Here is a 23,250-nt window from a genome sequence, read left to right on the forward strand (position 1 = left end):
ATTTCCATCAAAATGCTTTATTTGAGTTTAACCTGGAAAAGTAAAATATCGTATTCCTGGCAAAATGTTTAAGATAGTAATTTATTTTTATTTCATTTGAATTACTAAATCAGATGTAATTTTTGACGAGTATGAGACTATCAGCCCCATAATGTACGCCTTAAAGGCATCCCAAATTATATTGGGTGTTGGCTTTTCTCTGTCCTCTGTCTACATTTGTAATAGTAAAGGTTTTCATTTTTTTCATTCTCCAAATTCTGTTGCTAAGTGTATTTTCTATTGGTGCAATTAAACATGATATCAGAGAATCATTCTAAACCACTATATCATTGTTTTTGAGTCCAGTAAATTGTTTACTGCATTGAGGCGTCACTACAGCCCCAGGGTCAATCCCAGGCAGTGTCACAGCCGGCCTTGACTGGAAACCCCATGAGGCGGTGCACAATTGGCCCAGCGTCGTCCAGGTTAGGAAAGGGTTTGGCCGGCTGGGATTTCCTTGTTCCATCTCGCTCTAGCAACTCCTTGTGGTGGGCCAGCTGACCCTGGTTGCCAGTTGGACGGTGTTTCCTTCAACACATTTATGCAGCTGGCTTCTGGGTTAAGCAAGCAGTGTGTCAAGAAGTAGTGCGGCTTGGCAGGGTTGTGTTTCGGAGGATGCACGGCTCTTGACCGTCGCCTCTCATCAACGATAACCATCATTAAATCTTAGTTGTAATGACAAACAAAGAATAATAATGATTCAATATTCTTTCCTAATCTGTTCACAACTCTTATTCATTTTACAAGTCATAAAAAATGAAATACAATTACATTGTAGTATCATTAAGTCCTTCCCTCTCTACAAATCCATCCCTCTCCACCACCCCCTCCACGTTTCCCCCGCTTTACTCCACCCAAGGCAAGCGGAATTGTATTTCATCTTTACTCTTGTCCACCCAAGCCCAGATTGTCCCACCCTCGCATCCTTACCCACCCTTCCCTCGCCACCCTACCAAGCCAAGATCATCACCCCCCTGCCCTGTCCAAGTTTATCTCCTAACCCCCATCTTTCCCCCTCCCTTCTTCTCAGACACATTTACACCCCTCATCTACTTACTCATCCATTCTCCTTTATTCACACACAACATATACCCTATGCTCTGCACACCCATTCTCTCCTGCCCTCCTGTACATATTCATGTTCACCTTCCATTCATATGCACAGACACTCACTCAAACCCTATTGCCCACACACCGCCATGGAACAATTATAATGATATATTTCTCTGTTTTGGTAGACAGCCGAGGGATGGTTCTGTTGAAAATGTAACCACTCTCACATTCATAGACAGAGCTATGGATGCAAGGACTGATGATATCATAATTATAGTTTCAACAATGTTTTTCGGCTACAAACATTGGGGTAAAACAAGCTTATATTTTGGGTTCTAATGGGGTACGACAGTTGAACTAAGCTCATGAGGCATTCATGAATTATATTATTAAAGAATCAATTGATATATGTCATGCCTTAATAAATCCAAAAATGTATTTAGCAACTAAGGATTCTAGCTTTAACTGGGTAATCCCGAGCTGATCCCTCCCTCTCTTTCTCTCCCCGGCGACGCTCGCACCAGACACTGCTGTATCCCTCTCGGTGAACCGATCGGTACGCTCTGATTTTTCAGTAGTCTGGGGATAGGTCGCGTTTATCTGTACGTTTACCGCGGATGTACGTGAACCCGGAACCAACTCACAATTTAGACAAAACAAGAAACCTCGCTAAGTGAATCTATTGGGTCTGCTGCTGTGCTTTCGGACCGAGCAGGTCCTTCCTCTGTGCGATCATTTCCTCCTATTTGTAGAGGAAGGGTGTTAGTTTTCGAAGTGAAATCTCAGAAGTTGGTTTACTTTCGGGACTCGTAACGTGTTGCTCTAGTTTATCATGTACTTAATGTAGAGTTACTGATATCTAAAACACGTCTGTAAAGTGCCGCGATCAAGCCCATCACTGTGTAATGTCACAGTTGTCAAATTGGAGCCCAGATGGGGAACAAAACAAAACAAAACCGTAGGCTATAGCTCGCACTTCTACAGATCCATCCAGCACGCACATTTATGCCAAATAACGCATAGGGGCAAATCCATCTCACGGATTTCTCTTTCCATCTCAACGGCATAATATAGCCACTGATTTAGTTTTTTTGTTTTGTTTTTCTATGTCAAACTGTAGGCTTGGCTACTCACTGAAATACCTTTTGCAAAACCCAGCTCTGACCGAAGCGGAAGAGGACAGTTTTTTTCTGTTTGAGATACGGGACACTGGATTTACCCGCTGGTGGAGACAGTGATTGTGTGTTAGTGAGGTGAGCTGAGCAAAGGAAATGAGCGCTCATTGAGACCTTCTCCTGCCGTCTGACTACCCTCAGCATCCGGGTAAGGACTGTGCCTCTACCACACAGGTGTGTGAATGAATGAATGAATGAATGAATGGTTGCGTGTGTTTTGTATTGGCTTTATCAAGTCAACAAATTGCCTGTTGTCTGCAGAGCTAGTCCTACTTGGGTATAGCATAATCAAGTTTCAATAAACAGTCCTCCCAGTTTGATCATAAACACGGATGTTTTCTAGGTGGGAACAGCTGTTGATGAGCCGCATCCTTTTTTCATTTCCCCAAACCTAATTGCTGTGTAATGGGGGGAGATTTAGCGTGTTTAGACATTGAGTCTGTCCTTCACCAAAGAGTGTTTGTCGCAACAGTTTCTCTCATGTTAGAAATACGTTACTGTGCATGTGAAGAAGCATTTAATGCGACCCTGGGTTTATCCAATAGTTTTAATCGTGGGACATGTCACTGACAGCAATGCGCATCTGTCATTGGGGTATCCCAAAGCCCAGTAGATGGCGATATTGAGTGGTTTCATCTTACCGTCCAAAGGGAATCCATGCAGCTGGCCTTACACTCATATCTCCTCTGAACCGGTTTATACATAAAACATTCTCCATTCAGGCTGCAAAACCGTACATTTCCTCCTTAACTTGATTTAATGGGAGAAGGTGGGGGGGGGGGGGGGGGGGGGGGGGTGAAAAAACAGTCTGCTGTAACCTGATTCACTGAACACAGTACACAAAATCCGGGACTAGCATTAGCCACTGTAGCATGGTGGTGGAAAATGGTGTTTAATAAAGTAAGCATATTTTTCCCTTTTTCCCCCACCTTCTTACCATATAGCGAATTAAGGAGGAAATTGAATCCTTTGCAGCCTAAATGGAGAATGTTTTATTAACGAACCGTTCCAAGGGGGATACCAGTGTATAGCCAGCTGCATGGATTCCCTTTGGACGGTAAAATGAAACAACACTATATCGCTATCTCCTGGCCTTTGGGCTATAATCAGGGGTCATCTCGTGTGTGTGTGTGTGAACTTTTGCTTGTATATGTATGCGTCTCTGCATTACTGGCTATGCAGGTTTAGCTTAATCGAGTGGTTATTTTTCGTAGTTCAGATTCTACATTTCATGTGTAGTGAATGGCTGTGCTTGTTGACTGCAAAACATAATATAAGGTTTTAGCTTAAGCTTAGAAAAAGGAGAGACAACCCCTGTTAAGTAATAAGTGCTTTGAAAAGTCAACCCTTCTTACATCATGTCAAGGGACGTAATCAGCTCTCTTCTCGTCTCCTCCTCTCCTCCCTTCGCACTCCTTTTTCTGGGTGTGTCCTCGTGCTAGTGCTTTTCTACAGAGAAGGGAGACCCCGCAATATCTGCTCGTGACGATTTTTCAGATTGTGTGACCTCTAAAGGAGGGCATCTGGCTGTTATTTCCCCCTGCTGTCATTTTCCCCGCCAAGGGCAGGGCCACGGCTATTATTGCTGTATTATTGTCACCGGAACATTCAGGTGGATCTCCCTCGGGCACAGCAACACGCACAAGCTTTAAAGCTGGCTTTTATCCCCGTAGATAGACACAGTCCCCTTCACTCGAGACTAGGTGTGACTGCTGCAGTGAACTGAAAATATAAAATCTTACTGTAGGCTTGATACAGAGGAGGCTGGTGGGAGGAAATATAGGAGGACATGCTCATTGTAATGGCTGGAATGGAATAAATGGAACGGTATCAAACCTATGGAAACCACATATTAGACTCTGTTCCAATAATTCCACACCAGCCATTACAATGAGCCCATCCTCCTATAGCTTCTCCCACCAGCCTCCTCTGGTTATATATCACACCTTCATCCTTCCCCTGGCTAAGCAATTGGGAACAGCCTCACTGATATTTTTGTTGTTGTTGCATATTTAACTTATTGAGTACTATGTAAGCTGTATTTAATGCTGTAAAAACATGATATAGCAGTCTGTTACAGGTGTTATATAATCTGTAACTATACCATTACAGTGGGATAGCCTTGTACTGTGCCATAATTGCAGTGTCTCATTCATCTCTTTAACTGAGAGAATATTAATTGTCATGTCTGTTAGCTTGATCAATATGACACAACCCGATCAATAAGAGTCAAGGACACTGCATACATGCATAGTGCTTTGTGTGGCTGCCTGTCTGTCTATGTTGATTTGCTGGGTATTCTCATCTTGGACAACTGTCAGAACACAGCCGCTAACCTCTTAAGCGTATTTCGGCCCTCTGCTAAATGGTCTCAACCTTTGTGGCAAAAAGAAAATGCGGGTTGCTGGTTCAAGACGCAATCAGAAATCCATCGTACTCCAGACCGAACAGAAACTGGTGCTGTCAGCTTTTCAGTGTACATGTTTTTATATGTATGTCTATATATATATATATATGTGTGTGTATGAAGGTGCAGCGTTCTAAAGCACTGCATGTCAGTGTAACAGGCGTCACTGTAGTCCCTGGTTCGAATCCAGGCTGTATCACATCCGTCCGTGATTGGGAGTCCCATAGGCGCGCACAATTGGCCCAGCGTCGCCTGGGTTTGGCCGGGGTAGGCCGTTATTGTAAATAAAAATGTGTTCTTAACTGACTTGCCTAGTTAAATAAAGGTTCAATTTAAAGAAAAACAATATAGACATCTGTACAGTACCAGTCAAAGTTTGGATAAACCTACTCATTCAGGGGTTTGTCTTTATTTTGACTATTTTCTACATTGTATAATAATAGTGAAGACATCAAAACTATGAAATAACACATATGGAATCATGTAGTAACCAAAAAAGTGTTAACCAAATCAAAATATATTTTAGATTCTTCAAAGTAGCCACCCTTTGCCTTGACGACACCGTGGCATTCTCTCAACCAGCTACATGAGGAATGCTTTTCCAACAGTCTTGAAGGAGTTCCCACATATGCTGAGCACTTGTTTTGCTGGTTTTCCTTCACTCTGCAGTCCAACTCATCCCAAACCATCTCAATTGGGTTGAGGTTGGGTGATTGGGGAGGCCAGGTCATCTGATGCAGCACTCCATCACTTTCCTTCTTTGTCAAATAGCCCTTACACAGCCTGGAGGTGTTTTGGGTCATTATCCTGTTAAAAAACAAATGATTGTCCCATTAAGAGCAAACCAGATGGGATGGCGTATCGCTGAAGAATGCTGGTTAAGTGTGCCTTGAATTCTAAATAAATCACAGACAGTGTCACCAGCAAAGCACCACCACACCTCCTCCTCCATGCTTCACGGTGTGAACCACATCTGTTCACCTACTCCGTGTCTCACAAAGACACAGCGGTTTGATCCAAAAATCACAAATTTGGACTCATCAGACTAAAGGACAGATTTCCACCAGTCTAATGCCATTGCTAGTGTTTCTTGCCCCAAGCAAGTCTTCTTCTTATTATTGGTGTCCATTAGTAGTGGATTCTTTGCAGAAATTCGACCAATTCGACCATGAAGGCCTGATTCAAGCAGTCTCCTCTGAACAGTTGTGTCTGTTACTTGAACTCTGAAGCATTTATTTGGGCTGCAAACTGAGGTGCAGTTAACTTCCGATTTTCTGAGGCTGGTAACTCTAATGAACTTCTCCTCTGCAGCAGAGGTATCTCTGGTTCTTCCTTTCCTGTGGGGTCCTCATGAGAGCCAGTCTCATCATAGCTCTTGATGGTTTTTGCAACTGCACTTGAAGAAACTTTCAAAGTTCTTGAAATTTTCCAGATTGACTGACCTTCATGTTTTAAAATAATGATGGACTGTCATTTCTTTTTGCTTATTTGAGCTGTTCTTGCCATAATATGAACTTGGTATTTTACCAAATATGGCTATCTTCTGTATACCAACCCTACCTTGTCACAACACAACTGATTGGCTCAAACGCATTAAGAAATAAACAAATTACACAAATTATTTTAAAGAAGGCACACTTTTTAATTTAAATACATTCCAGGCATTCCAGGTATCCACCTCATGAAGCTGGTTGAGAGAATACCAAGCGTGTGCAAAGCTGTCATCAAGACAAAGGGTGGCGACTTTGAGGAATCTCAAATATAAAAGTTATTTAGATTTGTTTAACACTTTGTTGGTTACGACAGTATTCCATATGTGTTATTTCATAGTTTTGATATCTTCACTATTATTCTGCAATAAAGAAAATAGTAAAAATGAAGAAAAACCTTTGAATGAGTGGGTATGTCCAAACTTTTGACTGTGTGTGTGTGTGTGTACTATATATATATATGTGTGTGTGTAAGTCGGAAGTTTACATACACTTTGGTTGTAGTCATTTAAACTAGTTTTTCAACCACTCCACTAATTTCTTGTTAACAAACTATAGTTAGTCGGTTATAGTTGGCAAGTCGGTTAGGACACCTACTATGTGCATGACATAAGTATTTTTTTCCAACAATTGTTTACAGTCAGATTATTTCACTTACAGTGAATTATATCACAATTCCAGTGGGTCAGAAGTTTACATACACTAAGTTGACTGTGCCTTTAAACAGCTCGGAAAACTCCAGAAAATGATGTCATGGCTTTAGAAGGTCCTGATAGGCTAATTGACATCAATTGAGTCATTTGGAGGTGTACGTGTGGATGTATTTCAAGGCCTACCTTCAAACTCAGTGCCTCTTTGCTTGACATCATGGGAAAATCTAAATGAATCAGCAAGACCTCAGATTTTTTTTTTGTAGACCTCCACAAGTCTGGTTCATCCTTGGGAGCAATTTCCAAACACCTGAAGGTACCACGTTCATCTGTACAAACAATAGTACGCAAGTATAAACACCATAGGACCACACAGCCGTCATACCGTTCAGGAAAGAGATGCGTTCTGTCTCCTAGAGATTAACGTACTTTGGTGTGAAAAGTGCAAATCTATCCCAGAGCAACAGCAAAGGACCTTGTGAAGATGCTGGAGGAAACAGGTACAAAAGTATCTATATCCACAATACAACGAGTCCTATATCGACATAACCTGAAAGGCCGCTCAGCAAGGAAGAAGCCACTGCTCCAAAACCGGCATAAAAAAGCCAGACTACGGTTTGCAACTGCACATGGTGACAAAGATCGTACTTTTTGGAGAAATGTCCTCTGGTCTGATGAAACAAAAATAGAACAGTTTGGCAGTAATGACCATCGTTATGTTTGGAGGAAAAAGGGGGAGACTTGCAAGCCAAAGAACACCATCCCAACCGTGAAGCACGGGGGTGGCAGCATCATGTTGTGGGGTGCTTTGCTGCAGGAGGGACTGGTGCACTTCACAAAATACATGGCATCATGAGGAAGGACAATTATGTGGATACATTGAAGCAACATCTTAAGACATCAGTCAGGAAGTTAAAGCTTGGTCGCAAATGCGTCTTCCAAGTGGACAATGACCCCAAGGATACTTCCAAAGTTGTGGCAAAATGGCTTAAGGACAACAAAGTCAAGGTATTGGAGTGGCCATCACATAGAAATCGATAAAAAATTTGTCGGCAGAACTGGAAACGCATGTGCGAGCAGGGAGGCCTACAAACCTGTCTGTTACACCAGCTCTGTTTGGAGGAATGGGCCAAAATGCACCCAACTTATTGTGAGAATCTTGTGGAAGGCTACCTGAACAGTTTGACCCAAGTTAACCTTTCTGATCTCCCCATCCCGGATCCGGGTTCGTGAATACAGACTCAAGCTCATTACCATAACGCAACGTTAACTATTCATGAAAATCGCAAATCAAATGAAATAAATATGCTAGCTCTCAAGCTTAGCCTTTTGTTAACAACACTGTCATCTCAGATTTTCAAAATATGCTTCTCAACCATTGCAAAACAATCATTTGTGTAACAGTATTGATGGCTAACGTAGCATTTAGCATTAGCATTCAGCTGGCAACATTTACACAAAAAAACAGAAAAGCATTCAAAAAAATCATTTACCTTTGAAGAACTTCAGATGTTTTCATTGAGGAGACTCTCAGATAGCAAATGTTCAGTTTTTCCTGAAAGATTATTTGTTTAGGACAAATCGCTCCGTTTTCTGCGTCACGTTTAGCTATGAAAAAACCCCTGTATCCAGGATTGTGTAAATCTATCAGCAAGCTCATTAGCATAACACAACGTTAACTATTTATGAAAATCGCAAATGAAATGAAATAAATATGCCATCTCTCAAGCTTAGCCTTTTGTAAACAACACTGTCATCTCAGATTTTCAAAATATGCTTCTCAACCATAGGAAAACAATCATTTGTGTAAAAGTAGCTAGCTAGAGTTAGCATTTCGCGTTAGCATTTAGCGTTAGCATTAGCGTTAGCATCCAGCACGCAACATTAACAAAAACATAAAAGCCTTCAAATAAAATCATTTACCTTTGAAGAACTTCTGATGTTTTCAATGAGGATACTCTCAGTTAGATAGCAGATGCTCAGTTTTTCCAAAAAGATTCCTTGTGTATTAGAAATAGCTCCGTTTTATACATCACATTTGGCTACCAAAAAAAATCCATAAATTCAGTCCTCAAAACGCAAACTTTTTTCCAAATTAACTCCATAATATCGACTGAAAACATGGCAGACGTTGTTTAGAATCAATCCTCAAGGTGTTTTTCACATATCTCTTCATTGATACATCGTTCTTGGAAACATGGTTTCTCTCCTGAATCCCAGGAGAAAATGCCTGCACCTGAAGATTACGCACAAATTTAGACAAAGGACACCGGGCGGACCTCTGGAAAATGTAGTCTCTTATGGCCAATCTTCCAATGATATGCCTACAAATACGTCACAATGCTGCTAAGACCTTGGGCGAACGACAGAAAGTGTAGGCTCATTCGTTGCGCAATCACAGCCATATAAGGAGAGAATGGAAAACAGAGCTTCAGAAATTCTGCTAATTCCTGGGTGATGCATCATCTTGGTTTCGCCTGTAGAATGAGTTCTGGGGCACTTACAGACAAAATCTTTGCAGATTCTGAAACTTCAGAGTGTTTTCTTTCCAAAACTGTCAAGAATATGCATAGTCGAGCATCTTTTCGTGACAAAATATCGCGCTTAAAACGGGAACGTTTTTTATCCAAAAATGAAATAGCGCCCCTAGAGCTCTAACTGGTTAAACAATTTAAAGGCAATGCTATCAAATACTAATTGAGTGTATGTAAACTTCTGACCCACTGGGAATGTGAATAAATAAATACATGTCGAAATAAATCAGTCTGTCCTTTTATTCTGACATTTTCACATTCTTAAAATAAAGTGGTGATCCTAACTGAAGGGAATTTTTACTAGGATTAAATGTCAGGAATTGTGAAAAACTGAGTTTAAATGTATTTGGTTAAGGTGTATGTAAACTTCCGACTTCAACTGTGTGTGTGTACACACACAACCCTGTCATACTGAGCACTCAGAGTAAGGTGGTGTGTATTGTGGTATTTGGTGTGTACTTTAATCTTATCAAATCAAACTTTTTTTTTGCCACATGCACCGAGTACAACAAGTGTAGACTTTACCGTGAAATGCTTACTTACAAGCCCTTAACCAAAAGTGCAGTTCATGAAGAAGAAAATATTTACCAAGTAGGCTAAAATAAAAAGTAATAATTAAAAGTAACACAATAAAGAGACTATATATAGGGGGCACCGGTACCGAGTCAGTGTGCAGGGGTATAGTCTAGTTGAGGTAATCTGTACATGTAGGTGGGGGCGAAGTGACTATGCAAGGTAACGAGCAAACAGTGAATAGCAGCAGTGTACAAGGGGGGGTCAATGTAAATTGTCCGGTGGCGATTTATATGAATTGTTCAACAGTCTCATGGCTTGGGGGTAGAGGCTGTTGAGGAGCCTTTTGGTCCTAGACTTGGCGCTCCGGTACCGCTTGCCGTGCGGTAGCAGAGAAAACAGTCTATAACTTCGGTGACTGGAGTCTCTGACAATTTTATTGGCTTTCTTCTGACACAGCCTATTATGTAGGTCCTGGGTGGCAGGAAGCTTGGTCATTTGCACTATCCTCTGTAGCGCCTTACTGCCGGGCAGTTGCCATACCAGGTGGGGATGCAACCGGTTAGGATGCTCTCGATGGTGCAGCTGTAGAACCTTTTGACGTTCTGGGGGCCCATGCCAAATCTTTTCAGTCTCCTGAGGGGGGAAAAGGTGTTGTCGTGCCATCTTCACGACTGTCTTGGTATGTTTTGACCATGATAGTTCGTTGGTAATGTGGACACCAAGGAACTTGAAACTCTCAACCCGCTCCACTACAGCCCCGTCAATGTTAATGGGGGCCTGTTCGGCACGCCTTTTCCTGTAGTCCACGATCAGCTCCTTTGTCTTGCTTACATTGAGGGAGAGGTTGTTGTCCTGGCACCACACTGCCAGTTCTCTGACCACCTCCCTATAGGCTGTCTCATCATTGTCGGTGATCAGGCCTACGACTGTTGTGTCGTCAGCAAACTTAATGATGGTGTTGGAGTCGTGTTTGTTCACACAGTCGTGGGTTAACAGGGAGTACAGAAGGGGACTAAGTACACACCCCTGAGGGGCCCCAGTGTTAAGGATCAGCATGGCAGACGTGTTGTTGCCTACTCTTACCACCTGGGTCGGGCCATCAGGAAGTCCAGGATCCAGTTGCAGAGGGAGGTGTTTAGTCCCAGAGTCCTTAGCTTAGTGATGAGCTTCGTGGGCACTATGGAGTTGAACACTAAGCTGTAGTCGATGAACAGCATTCTCACATAGGTGTTCATTTTCTCCAGGTGAGAAAGGGCGGTGTGGAGTGTGATTGCGTCACCTGTGGATCTGTTTGGGCGGTATGCGAATTGGAATGGGTCTAGGGTGTATTGTATTGTGTAGAGCTCGACGCAACGGAAAAAATATTTGTCGACCAGCAGTCTGTTCTTTTGACCAATTGATCAACATTTTGAAATGTGTATTTTTCCCTATATGTGACCCGTTTCAGGAAACTAGGCGTATATTGTGGGTCACTACTTCACATGATAGCCGTTTGAATGTAAACTTTTATTTTTTAATCAAAATGCGTTTTTCATGTGCCTTAAAAAAAACATCTTTGCCAGCTTTTTTAAATGTATTTCTTAGTAAAACTGCACAAGTGTTGCTCTCCACTCTCTGGAGGTCTGTGTTTTGAAATCAATGGAATTCAAGTATGGTAGCTAAGGAGATGGAGAAAACACCTATCTCTAGATTGCATCTTCAAACTAAGGGCAACCATGGCATCTGACAGGATATGCATCCATCCATGATGTATACAGGTAAGATAGTCTAGCTAACTACATTTTCAGATATTACACGTTTCAAATTTTGACAGAAAATGGTTTTATTTGAAGTTAATGTGTACTGTTAGCTAGCTAATGTTAGCTGGCTGGCTCATTAACTAACGTTATGTGTGTGATCTTATTATTCTTATCATAGAGCCATTTGCTTGGCTAATTATAGCGTAATGTTAGCTAGTTAATATTGAACCTGGTTGGTTAGCTACCTGCAGATTAATGCAGGGTAGTAACGTCATTGGTTGGGATTATGGTTCATTGTTTAGCTAGCTAGCTACATGTCTTAACTAATAAAAGACTCCACTATGTAAGTATCCATTTCAATAGAATGTCACTGCAACAACTGTTGGTAGACATACTAGCTGGTAAATTCAATCTGGCCATTTACTCCAATTTCAGACCATGGGTAAAATAGTCTAGCTAGCTACATTTTCAGATATTACACATTTCTAATTTTGACAAAGTATTTTCATTTCAAGTTGAAGTGTTTTGTTAGCTAGCTGTCTCGCTAGCTAATGTTGTGTATGATCTTGGTTATAGCCTAATGTTAGCTAGCTAACATTGAACCTGTTTGGTTAGCTACCTGCAGATTTATGCAGGATAGTAATGTCATGAGTTGGGATTACAGTTAATTGTTTACCTAGCTAGCTAGCTACATGTCTTAACAATAGACTCTCGTCTGAGTGTGCCAGAGCGCATAGTAACTGCTGAATTCACGAACGCTCAACACCCGTTGAGTATGGCCAGTGTCTGTCCGTTCGTAAATTAAATCTGACAGCACAGTTGCTGTCACCAATGCTCTGGATAACATAACAGCCTAACCAGCTCTGCTAGGGCGAGTAATGTTCAGTGAGCTGTTCTCTCATTTGTGTCTTGAAGTAGCTAGCAAGTTAGCTTGGCTGACTGCTGCTGTTAGTACAGAATACTTGGATCAACTCTTAAAGAGATGGGTGGGGCTAAAGCTTAAGAGGGTCTGAACAATGCTGAATGGGTGTAGACAAAGAAGGGCTCTCCAGTAGTAGTACCAAAACATTCAAAGGCCATTTTCTAAAAAAATTGATTTTACAAGTTTATCAACTTTCAAAGCAGAATTACTTTCCCATTTTTGTTGTTCCTCAACTGTAGTGTATATGATTTAACATTTTGTATCTGAGTCTCTACTTTTATCCAATGTAAAAAAAAACACAATTTCAAATTTTGCTACATTAGACTGATTCTGAGCTGGTCGGTCACATTTAGACACATCCTATGTGTTTTAATCAAAGCAACTATATGTAGGCTACTGAGCTTGTCTGGTGCTTTAAGCACACTGTGATTTAAATAATTAAGACACGCATATGGCTCAAGATGGAGCCAGAGATCAAGATAGCCTAACCAGAAGAACCTGTTCCTGCTTCTGCTGGCCTTCGTAGGCTACACCAGTGGTCGGCAACCTTTTCCATTTGGAGTGCCAATGTTTCTTACCATTTCTACAGATATGCGTGTCAGTTATGATTTTCATATGCACATTTTTGTGGAACAGTTTAATTTAATTTATAATGAGTCTTCGTATCTCCAAATCGTTATCATGTGGTTAATCAAAATTCTAAAAGGAGCTTCTATTGCCATTGCCAACTATGTAAAAATAGCCTACATAAAGCCAACAAATAAAAACATTGTAGCCTGCAGGTAGAAAATACCCTGATAAAAAATAAATATATCCTATAAATCACATTGGCTACGCATGACCTGTCTGCAAAGAACTTGAAACATTTAATCAATTATCAACTTGGTCTGGCCTGAAGCTCTTGCTAGCAAACTTATAAAATACTCTGCACCCTCAGTTTCCTGCTCCAGACAGACACAGCTGTAGGCTATTTGCAAAAGGGATAAGAAGTAATCAGGTAGGCCTATTTTATGACTACACCGGATCAGACCATTTTTGTCTTCCCCTTTCACACCGAGTGGTTATTAAAACAGAGCTGGAAAGATTTTCCAAATAGGCTACGTTGAGGAACTATTGTTTTTACATCCACTGCGAATGACAGACTTTTGTTTACTTGCTGTTTGAGGTAAAGAAAAAATTAGGTTGAGAAGCTCCACAGTGGTGTTGTGTTAAGAGAATACTATCAGATCACCAAATGGGCTTATCTGTAGGCCTACATTTGTACGCAAGGCCTACTTAGTAGCCTAGGTCTACATTTGTACGCAAGGCCTACTTAGTAGCCTAGGTCTACATTTGTACGCAAGGCCTACTTAGTAGCCTAGGTCTACATTTGTACGCAAGGCCTACTTAGTAGCCTAGGTCTACATTTGTACGCAAGGCCTACTTAGTAGCCTAGGCCTACTTCTATGCATAATCAGGTGTGCATCCTTACTCAACATTGACAGGAGCACGACAAACAAAAGACAGTTAATAAATGGACAACTCCTAAATGGAAAGAAATAAACCAAAACTTGTTCCTCACAAATGTAGCCTATGTGGTGCGGTGGGCAAACAATGTGTCCACTCCGACAATGAGAGTGGTAAAAGACTGTAAAATAATGAGATATTGAATGCATTAACAGAAATTAACGTAACCAATCAAAAATGGTATATTAGGAATGTTTGAATTAACAGAAAATGTATTACTGATGTGCCATCCCCGTGGACTCCACAATGGATTAGACCACTGAGACAGATGCCAAATCAAATTTTATTTGTCACATGCGCCGAATAGAACCGGCCCTAAAAGCAACAATGCGGTCTTTAGAAAAATACAATTTAAGAAATGAATTGACACAATAAAATGACAATAACAAGCTATATACAGGGGGTACCAATTTTTATTTGACGTAATATGTAGGTAGGGGTTGGTGACTATGCATAGATAATAAACAGCGAGTAGCTGTAGCAGATCTTTTTTTAACGTTTCAATGTTTTAATTTATTTTTACAAATGCCGGGTAGCCGTTTTATTAGCTGTTCAGCAGTCTTATGGCTTGGGGGTAGAAGCTGTTAAGAAGCCTTTTGGACGCTTGGCACTCCGGTACTGCTTGCCATGTGGTAGTAGAGTGAACAGTCTGACTTGGGTGGCTGGAGTCTTTGGCAATTTTTAGGGCCTACATCTGACACCGCCTGGTATAGAGGTCCTGGATGGTTTGGAGGCTTGGCCCCAGTGATAGATATATTGGGGCGTACCCTCTAGCGCCTTGCGGTCGGAGGCCGAGCAGTTGCTCTACCAGGCAGTAATGCAACCCGTCAGGATGCTCTCAATAGTGCAGCTGTAGAACCTTTTTGAGGATCTGAGGACCCATGCCAAATCATGTCAGTCTCCGAGGGGGAATAGGCTTTGTCGTGCCCTCTTCACGGCTGTCTTAGTGTGTTTGTACCATGATTGTTTGTTGGTGATGTGGACACCAAGGAACACAATTTGAGAGAAATAAGCTTTTTGTGCATATGGAACATTCCTGGGATTTTGTATGGGACACTTTACATGCTGCGTTTTATATTTTTGTTTCGTGTATTTGCAACTGCTCGACTAAAAAAATCTTGGTCGACCAAACAATCGACCAGTTGACTAAATATGGTCAGCCCTAGTATTGCATTGTATAAGTTGTGTGTATTTGTGTAAGTTGGTGTGTATTGCAATGCAGATTGTGTGCGTAGCTTCAGTGGGTTCAGGGAGGTTATATCTGTGCATATCAAGCTGTGTTTACTCAGTTTAGCCTGCCAGCATCTGGTCTCTCTAATTAAGGTGTGTGTGTGTGTGTGTGTGTGTGTATGTGTGTGTGTGTGTGTGTGTGTGTGTGTCAAGAAGATCCTCTTGCGCAAGGGAATGACAGCCTACAGACTGTATCCAGACTTTCCTTCTGAAAAGTCATGTGTTGCAGTCATCGTTCCACATACAGAGCCTTCGGAAAGTATTCAGACCCCTTGACTTTTTCTACATGTTACGTTTCAGCCATATTCTAAAATGGATTAAATTGTTTTTTCCCCCTCATCAATGTACCCACAATACCCCATAATGACAAAGCAAAAACAGGTTTTTAGAAATTTTAGGAAATGTATTAAAAATAAACTTAAATAATACATTTACATAGGTGTTCAGACCCTATACGGAGTACTTTGTTTAAGCATCTTAAGCAGCGATTACAGCCTCCAGTGTTCTTGGGTATGACGCTACACCTGTATTTGAGGAGTTTTTCCCATTCTTTGTAGATCCGCTCAAGCTCTGTCAGGATGGAAGGGGAGCGTTGCTGCACAGATATTTTCAGGTCTCTCAACAGATGTTTGATCGGGTTCAAGTCCGGACTCTGGATGGGCCACTCAAGGACATTCAGAGACTTGTCCCGAAGCCACTCCTGCATTGTCTTGGCTGTGTGCTTAGAGTCGTTGTCCTGTTGGAAGGTGAACCTTCTCCCTCAGTCTGAGGTCCTGAGCGCTCTTGTGCAGGTTTTCATGAAGGATCACTGTAATTTGCTCTGGTCTTCTTTCCCTCGAGCCTGACTAGTCTCCCAGTCCCTGCTGCTGAAAAACATCCCTACAGCATGATGCTGCCACTACCATCTTTCACCTGAGGGATGGTGCCAGGTTTCCTCCAGATGTGATACTTGGCATCTGGAGGAAAGTGGCTTCTGTCTGGCCACTCTACCATAAAGGCCTGATTGGTGGAGTGCTGCAGAGATGGTTGTCCTTCTGGAAGGTTCTCCCATCTCCACAGAGGAACTCTGGAGCTCTGTCAGTGACCATCGGGTTATTGGTCATCTCCCTGACCAAGGCCATTTTCCCCCGGTTGCTCAGTTTGGTGGGGCGGACAGCTCTAGGAAGAGTATTGGTGGTTCCAAACGTCTTCCATTAAAGTATAATGTAGGCCACTGTGTTCTTGGGGACTTTCAGTGGTGCAGAAATGTTTTGGTGCCCTTCCCCAGATCTGTGTCTCGACACAATCCTGTCTCGGAGCTCTAAGGACAATTCCTTCGACCTCATGGCTTGGTGTTTGCTCTGACATGCACTGTCAACTGTGGGACCTTATATAGACAGGTGTGCCTTTCCAAATCATGTCCAATCAATTGAATTTACCACAGGTGGACCAATCAAGTTGTAGAAACATCTCAAGGATGATCAATGGAAACAGGATGCACCTGAGCTCAATTTCGAGTCTCATAGCAAAGGGTCCGAGTACTTATGCAAAGTATTTTTGTTTGTTTTTGTAATACATTTTGTAAAAATGTCTAAACCTGTTCTCGCTTTATCATTATCAGGTATTGTGTGTAGATTGATGACGTAAACAAAATATTTAATGCATTTTACGTTAAGGCTGTAACATAACAAAATGTAGAAAAAGTCAAGAGGTCTGAATTCTTTCTGAATGCACTGTACGTCACTACAGTATGAATTAATATGCTAGTATCCACTATGCTGTATCTAATTGTAAATACACTACATGACTAAAAGTATGTGGACAGCCTCAAGCACATTAGTGAGGTTGGGGGGCTGATGTTGGGCGATTAGGCCTGGCTTGCAGTCAACGGTCCAATTTATCCCAAAGTGTTCGATGGGGTTGAGGTCAGGGCTCTCTTCCACACGATCTCAACAAAGCATTTCTTTATGTACCTCGCTTTGTGCACGGGGGCATAGTCGTGCTGAAACAGGAAAGGGCCTTCCCCAAACTGTTGCCACAAAGTTGGAAGCACAGAATCATCTAGAATGTCATTTTATGCTGTAGCATTAATATTTCCCTTCACTGGAACTAAGGGTCCTAGCACGAACCATGGAAAAACAGCCCCAGACCGTTATTCCTCCACCAAACTTTACAGTCGGCACTATGCATTCGGGCAGGTAGCATTTTCCTGGCATCCACCAAACCCAGATTCGTCTGTCGGGCTGTCAGATTGTGAAGCGTGATTCATCACTGCAGGGAATGGCGGCGAGCTTTACACTACTCCAGCTGACGCTTGGAAATGAGCATGGTGTGATCTTAGGCTTGTGCGGCTGCTCAGCCATGGAAACCCATTTCATCAAGTTCCCGACAAACAGTTCTTGTCCTGACGTTTCTTCCAGAGGCAGTTTGGAACTCGGTAGTGATAGTTGCAGCCAAGGACAGACAATTTTTACGTTTTATGCGCTTCAGTACTCGGTGGTCCCGTTGTGTTGGCTACTACTTCGCAGCTGAGCCATTGTTGCTAGTAGACGTTTCCACGTCGCAATACAAGTACTTACAGTTGACAGGGGCATGTTTGTCTATGGAGACTGCATGGCCGTGTGCTCAATTTTATGCACCTGTCATCAACAGATGTGGCTGAAATGACCAAATCCACTAATTTCAAGGGGTGTCCACATACTCTGTTTGTGTGTGTGTATATATATATATATATAGTGCACATCTCTTGTTACATTATTGGTTTATCATGTAACCAACACCATCAACACTGTCATTTTGTCATTTTTATTAGGATCCCCATTAGCTAGCACCGCAACGCTAGCTAATCTTCCTGGGGTCCAACACCAATTAACAAGACATTACAAAGCACCACATATCAAGACTTCACAAACATTTAATAAATAGACAATACAGACAATTAAAATATCTGACAAGGAACACATTTAACATTCAGTTGATGCTTTCTATTTCCTGTCCTGAAAAACTGTGTGTGTGTGTGTGTGATGTATGTATTGTCAAGAGAAAAGAAAAAGAGAGGGTGAGAATAGAGGACATCCTCCAAAAGGATTGTGTTTAGGAAGAGGCAAACTGAAGAGGCAAACTGAAGAGTCAAATCTCTGAACACTTATTTTTCCTCTTTCAAATCCCCCTCTCCTCACTTCTCTTCTTATTCCACTACTCTTTCCTCTCTTCAACCCCCCTCTCCTCACTTCTCTTCTTATTCCACTACTCTTTCCTCTCTTCAACCCCCCTCTCCTCACTTCTCTTCTTATTCCACTACTCTTTCCTCTCTTCAACCCCCCTCTCCTCACTTCTCTTCTTATTCCACTACTCTTTCCTCTCTTCAACCCCCCTCTCCTCACTTCTCTTCTTATTCCACTACTCTTTCCTCTCTCCAACCCCCCTCTCCTCACTTCTCTTCTTATTCCACTACTCTTTCCTCTCTTCAACCCCCCTCTCCTCACTTCTCTTCTTATTCCACTACTCTTTCCTCTCTTCAACCCCCCTCTCCTCACTTCTCTTCTTATTCCACTACTCTTTCCTCTCTTCAACCCCCCTCTCCTCACTTCTCTTCTTATTCCACTACTCTTTCCTCTCTTCAACCCCCCTCTCCTCACTTCTCTTCTTATTCCACTACTCTTTCCTCTCTTCAACCCCCCTCTCCTCACTTCTCTTCTTATTCCACTTCTCTTCTTATTCCACTACTCTTTCCTCTCTTCAACCCCCCTCTCCTCACTTCTCTTCTTATTCCACTACTCTTTCCTCTCTTCAACCCCCCTCTCCTCACTTCTCTTCTTATTCCACTACTCTTTCCTCTCTTCAACCCCCCTCTCCTCACTTCTCTTCTTATTCCACTACTCTTTCCTCTCTTCAATCCCCCTCTCCTCACTTCTCTTCTTATTCCACTACTCTTTCCTCTCTTCAACCCCCCTCTCCTCACTTCTCTTCTTATTCCACTACTCTTTCCTCTCTTCAACCCCCCTCTCCTCACTTCTCTTCTTATTCCACTACTCTTTCCTCTCTTCAACCCCCCTCTCCTCACTTCTCTTCTTATTCCACTACTCTTTCCTCTCTTCAACCCCCCTCTCCTCACTTCTCTTCTTATTCCACTACTCTTTCCTCTCTTCAACCCCCCTCTCCTCACTTCTCTTCTTATTCCACTACTCTTTCCTCTCTTCAACCCCCCTCTCCTCACTTCTCTTCTTATTCCACTACTCTTTCCTCTCTTCAACCCCCCTCTCCTCACTTCTCTTCTTATTCCACTACTCTTTCCTCTCTTCAACCCCCCTCTCCTCACTTCTCTTCTTATTCCACTACTCTTTCCTCTCTTCAACCCCCCTCTCCTCACTTCTCTTCTTATTCCACTACTCTTTCCTCTCTTCAACCCCCCTCTCCTCACTTCTCTTCTTATTCCACTACTCTTTCCTCTCTTCAACCCCCCTCTCCTCACTTCTCTTCTTATTCCACTTCTCTTCTTATTCCACTACTCTTTCCTCTCTTCAACCCCCCTCTCCTCACTTCTCTTCTTATTCCACTACTCTTTCCTCTCTTCAACCCCCCTCTCCTCACTTCTCTTCTTATTCCACTACTCTTTCCTCTCTTCAACCCCCCTCTCCTCACTTCTCTTCTTATTCCACTACTCTTTCCTCTCTTCAACCCCCCTCTCCTCACTTCTCTTCTTATTCCACTACTCTTTCCTCTCTTCAACCCCCCTCTCCTCACTTCTCTTCTTATTCCACTACTCTTTCCTCTCTTCAACCCCCCTCTCCTCACTTCTCTTCTTATTCCACTACTCTTTCCTCTCTTCAACCCCCCTCTCCTCACTTCTCTTCTTATTCCACTACTCTTTCCTCTCTTCAACCCCCCTCTCCTCACTTCTCTTCTTATTCCACTACTCTTTCCTCTCTTCAACCCCCCTCTCCTCACTTCTCTTCTTATTCCACTACTCTTTCCTCTCTTCAACCCCCCTCTCCTCACTTCTCTTCTTATTCCACTACTCTTTCCTCTCTTCAACCCCCCTCTCCTCACTTCTCTTCTTATTCCACTACTCTTTCCTCTCTTCAACCCCCCTCTCCTCACTTCTCTTCTTATTCCACTACTCTTTCCTCTCTTCAACCCCCCTCTCCTCACTTCTCTTCTTATTCCACTACTCTTTCCTCTCTTCAACCCCCCTCTCCTCACTTCTCTTCTTATTCCACTACTCTTTCCTCTCTTCAACCCCCCTCTCCTCACTTCTCTTCTTATTCCACTACTCTTTCCTCTCTTCAACCCCCCTCTCCTCACTTCTCTTCTTATTCCACTACTCTTTCCTCTCTTCAACCCCCCTCTCCTCACTTCTCTTCTTATTCCACTACTCTTTCCTCTCTTCAACCCCCCTCTCCTCACTTCTCTTCTTATTCCACTACTCTTTCCTCTCTTCAACCCCCCTCTCCTCACTTCTCTTCTTATTCCACTACTCTTTCCTCTCTTCAACCCCCCTCTCCTCACTTCTCTTCTTATTCCACTACTCTTTCCTCTCTTCAACCCCCCTCTCCTCACTTCTCTTCTTATTCCACTACTCTTTCCTCTCTTCAACCCCCCTCTCCTCACTTCTCTTCTTATTCCACTACTCTTTCCTCTCTTCAACCCCCCTCTCCTCACTTCTCTTCTTATTCCACTACTCTTTCCTCTCTTCAATCCCCCTCTCCTCACTTCTCTTCTTATTCCACTACTCTTTCCTCTCTTCAACCCCCCTCTCATCACTTCTCTTCTTATTCCACTACTCTTTCCTCTTTCAAATCCCCCTCTCCTCACTTCTCTTCTTATTCCACTACTCTTTCCTCTCTTCAACCCCCCTCTCCTCACTTCTCTTCTTATTCCACTACTCTTTCCTCTCTTCAACCCCCCTCTCCTCACTTCTCTTCTTATTCCACTACTCTTTCCTCTCTTCAATCCCCCTCTCCTCACTTCTCTTCTTATTCCACTACTCTTTCCTCTCTTCAACCCCCCTCTCCTCACTTCTCTTCTTATTCCACTACTCTTTCCTCTCTTCAACCCCCCTCTCCTCACTTCATAAATCCTCTCCTCATTTTTAGGGTTGAGTGCACTGAGAGTTGAACTGGTCTCAGAGTCACGATTCATAGCAGAGGCTAAGCCCTTTTGGCACCTTATCCACGGCTTCCTCCTCTCTGACAGGGCCACACACACAGACAGTGTTAAGCCTGCACCTATCCCAGGTGGAGAGGAGAAGGGGAGAGAGAGAGCAGCCAGTGGGGTTATGGTCCTGCAGTGTCCCAGTCACTGCTACAGTCCTAGAGACTGGAGAGGGCTATGTCAGTGGTGAGTGTGTGTGTGTTTAGTAGGATTGGGCTGGGCGGTATACCGTATTTTACTATATACCGGTATTTATGCACGGACCGGTTTGTGTTTTTACTTTACCTTCTGTAACGTATTTGAATGTTTGATTTGTTAAATATGATACGTTGTGTGTTATGTCCATTTTTATAGTTTACTCCACAACTTGAGTAGTACTCTCTCTCTCCATGTCGCTTTCCATACAGACCTAGTCCCACCCTGTCACTCAAGGAGCTCATTTGTTGTTGCTTGACCACGAGACACTTTCGTTCAGTCTGCATGGTCATTGCAGCACATGCAACAATGTTGATGACAACGATGTTGTCCACTTTGATCAAAGTGAAAGCCAGTGTTTTTGTTGCTTCAATGGAGTGATCAGGGATATGCAACAATAGTTTTCTGTCACGCCTGCTCGCGCTTCCACTCTCTGGCGCTCCAGGACGCTAGGCTGCACATCATTGCGCACACCTGTCACCATCATTACACGAATCAGCGCTTCATGGACTCACCTGGAATCCTTCACTTGTATATCTGTCTGTTCCTCAGTTTGATCCCAGTGTCAGCATTACTGTCAGAAGCTGTCTGTGTTCTGTTTCTTGTCCTCCTTTATTAAATGTTCACTCCCTGTACCTGCTTCTCGTCTCCCAGCGTCTGTCTTCAGTTTTCCTTCACAGAAAATGTTTTTGTGCAACACTTTCGACAGAAAATAGCTTCAAGTGTAACGGAAGCACAAAATGAGTCTGATGCCGAGCAGAGGGGCGGCGAGCGGGCGGCAGAGGCGCGGCGAGCGGGCGACAGAGGAAGCGAGCGGGCGGCAGAGAGGCGGCGAGCGGGCGACAGAGAGGCGGCGAGCGGGAGGCAGGGAGGCGGCGAGCGGGAGGCAGGGAGGCGGCGAGCGGGCGGCAGGGAGACGGCGAGCGGGAGGTAGAGAGGCGGCGAGCGGGAGGTAGAGAGGCGGCGAGCGGGCGGAGAGGCGGGGAGGCAGCGAGCTTGCGGAGAGGCAGCGAGTGAGAGGCGGAGCAAGCTTTGTGAAGGTTTTCCCTTGACGTATTACTTCCTGATATTTTAACGTCACTGGGCTGAGGTCTCTCTCTCTCTCTCTCCCTCTTCTGTGTGTGTTTGTTAATAAAACGTTTTTTTTTTTTACCTTTATTTAACTAGGCAAGTCAGTGCTTTTATAGCCAGCTTGTGTGTGTGTGTGTGTGTGTGTGTGTGGTTCTGTAGTTAGTTAGTGTTTTTATAGCCAGTCTGTGTGTGTAGATCGTGTTACTACCAGACTTCCAAACACACACGTCAGATGTAGCTGCCGGGGCCAAGAGGGAACTCTCTGGCTCACTGCCTCCCTCCACATCTGCCTCCATCCCCCTGTTCTCTACATCTCCCTTCATCCCCCTGTTCTCTACATCTCCCTTCATCCCCCTGTTCTCTACCTTTCTACTGCCTCTCTCTCTGCTCTCTACCCTGTCCTTCTTACCATCCCCCCTTCCTTGTCTTTCCCTGTACTCCCTGTCTATCTCTCCCTTCTTCCCTCATTCCTCCTTCTTTCTCTCTCTGGGATGGTGAAGTTGGGGAGTCATGTGTGTCCTCCACATTTTATAGAAACCGAATGGATTTTGTCTTGGCTACTTTGTAGCAAGACATTAAGGTTTCACACAA

At 43.2% G+C, this 23,250-nt stretch overlaps 1 protein-coding gene across 7 annotated transcripts in view; it reads left to right on the forward strand.

The window, feature by feature from the left end:
• Window positions 1-1,399: 1,399 nt before the first annotated feature.
• The window catches only part of LOC110528364 (plasma membrane calcium-transporting ATPase 1), a 192,338-nt gene continuing 170,487 nt past the window's right edge, over window positions 1,400-23,250 (forward strand). For 4 of the 7 annotated variants that reach the window (XM_021610379.3, XM_021610376.3, XM_036983969.2 and 1 more), the window contains exon 1: window positions 1,400-2,415. The gene's annotated coding sequence lies outside the window, so the exon portion shown is untranslated. Of the gene's footprint in view, window positions 2,442-23,250 lie in introns of all 7 variants that reach the window. The other 3 variants (XM_021610377.3, XM_090241752.1, XM_090241751.1) reach the window with 1 other exon arrangement.

This window comes from Oncorhynchus mykiss, chromosome 7 (assembly GCF_057628025.1).
Source record: "Oncorhynchus mykiss isolate SJ-2025 chromosome 7, ASM5762802v1, whole genome shotgun sequence".
Taxonomy (NCBI): Eukaryota; Metazoa; Chordata; class Actinopteri; order Salmoniformes; family Salmonidae; genus Oncorhynchus; species Oncorhynchus mykiss.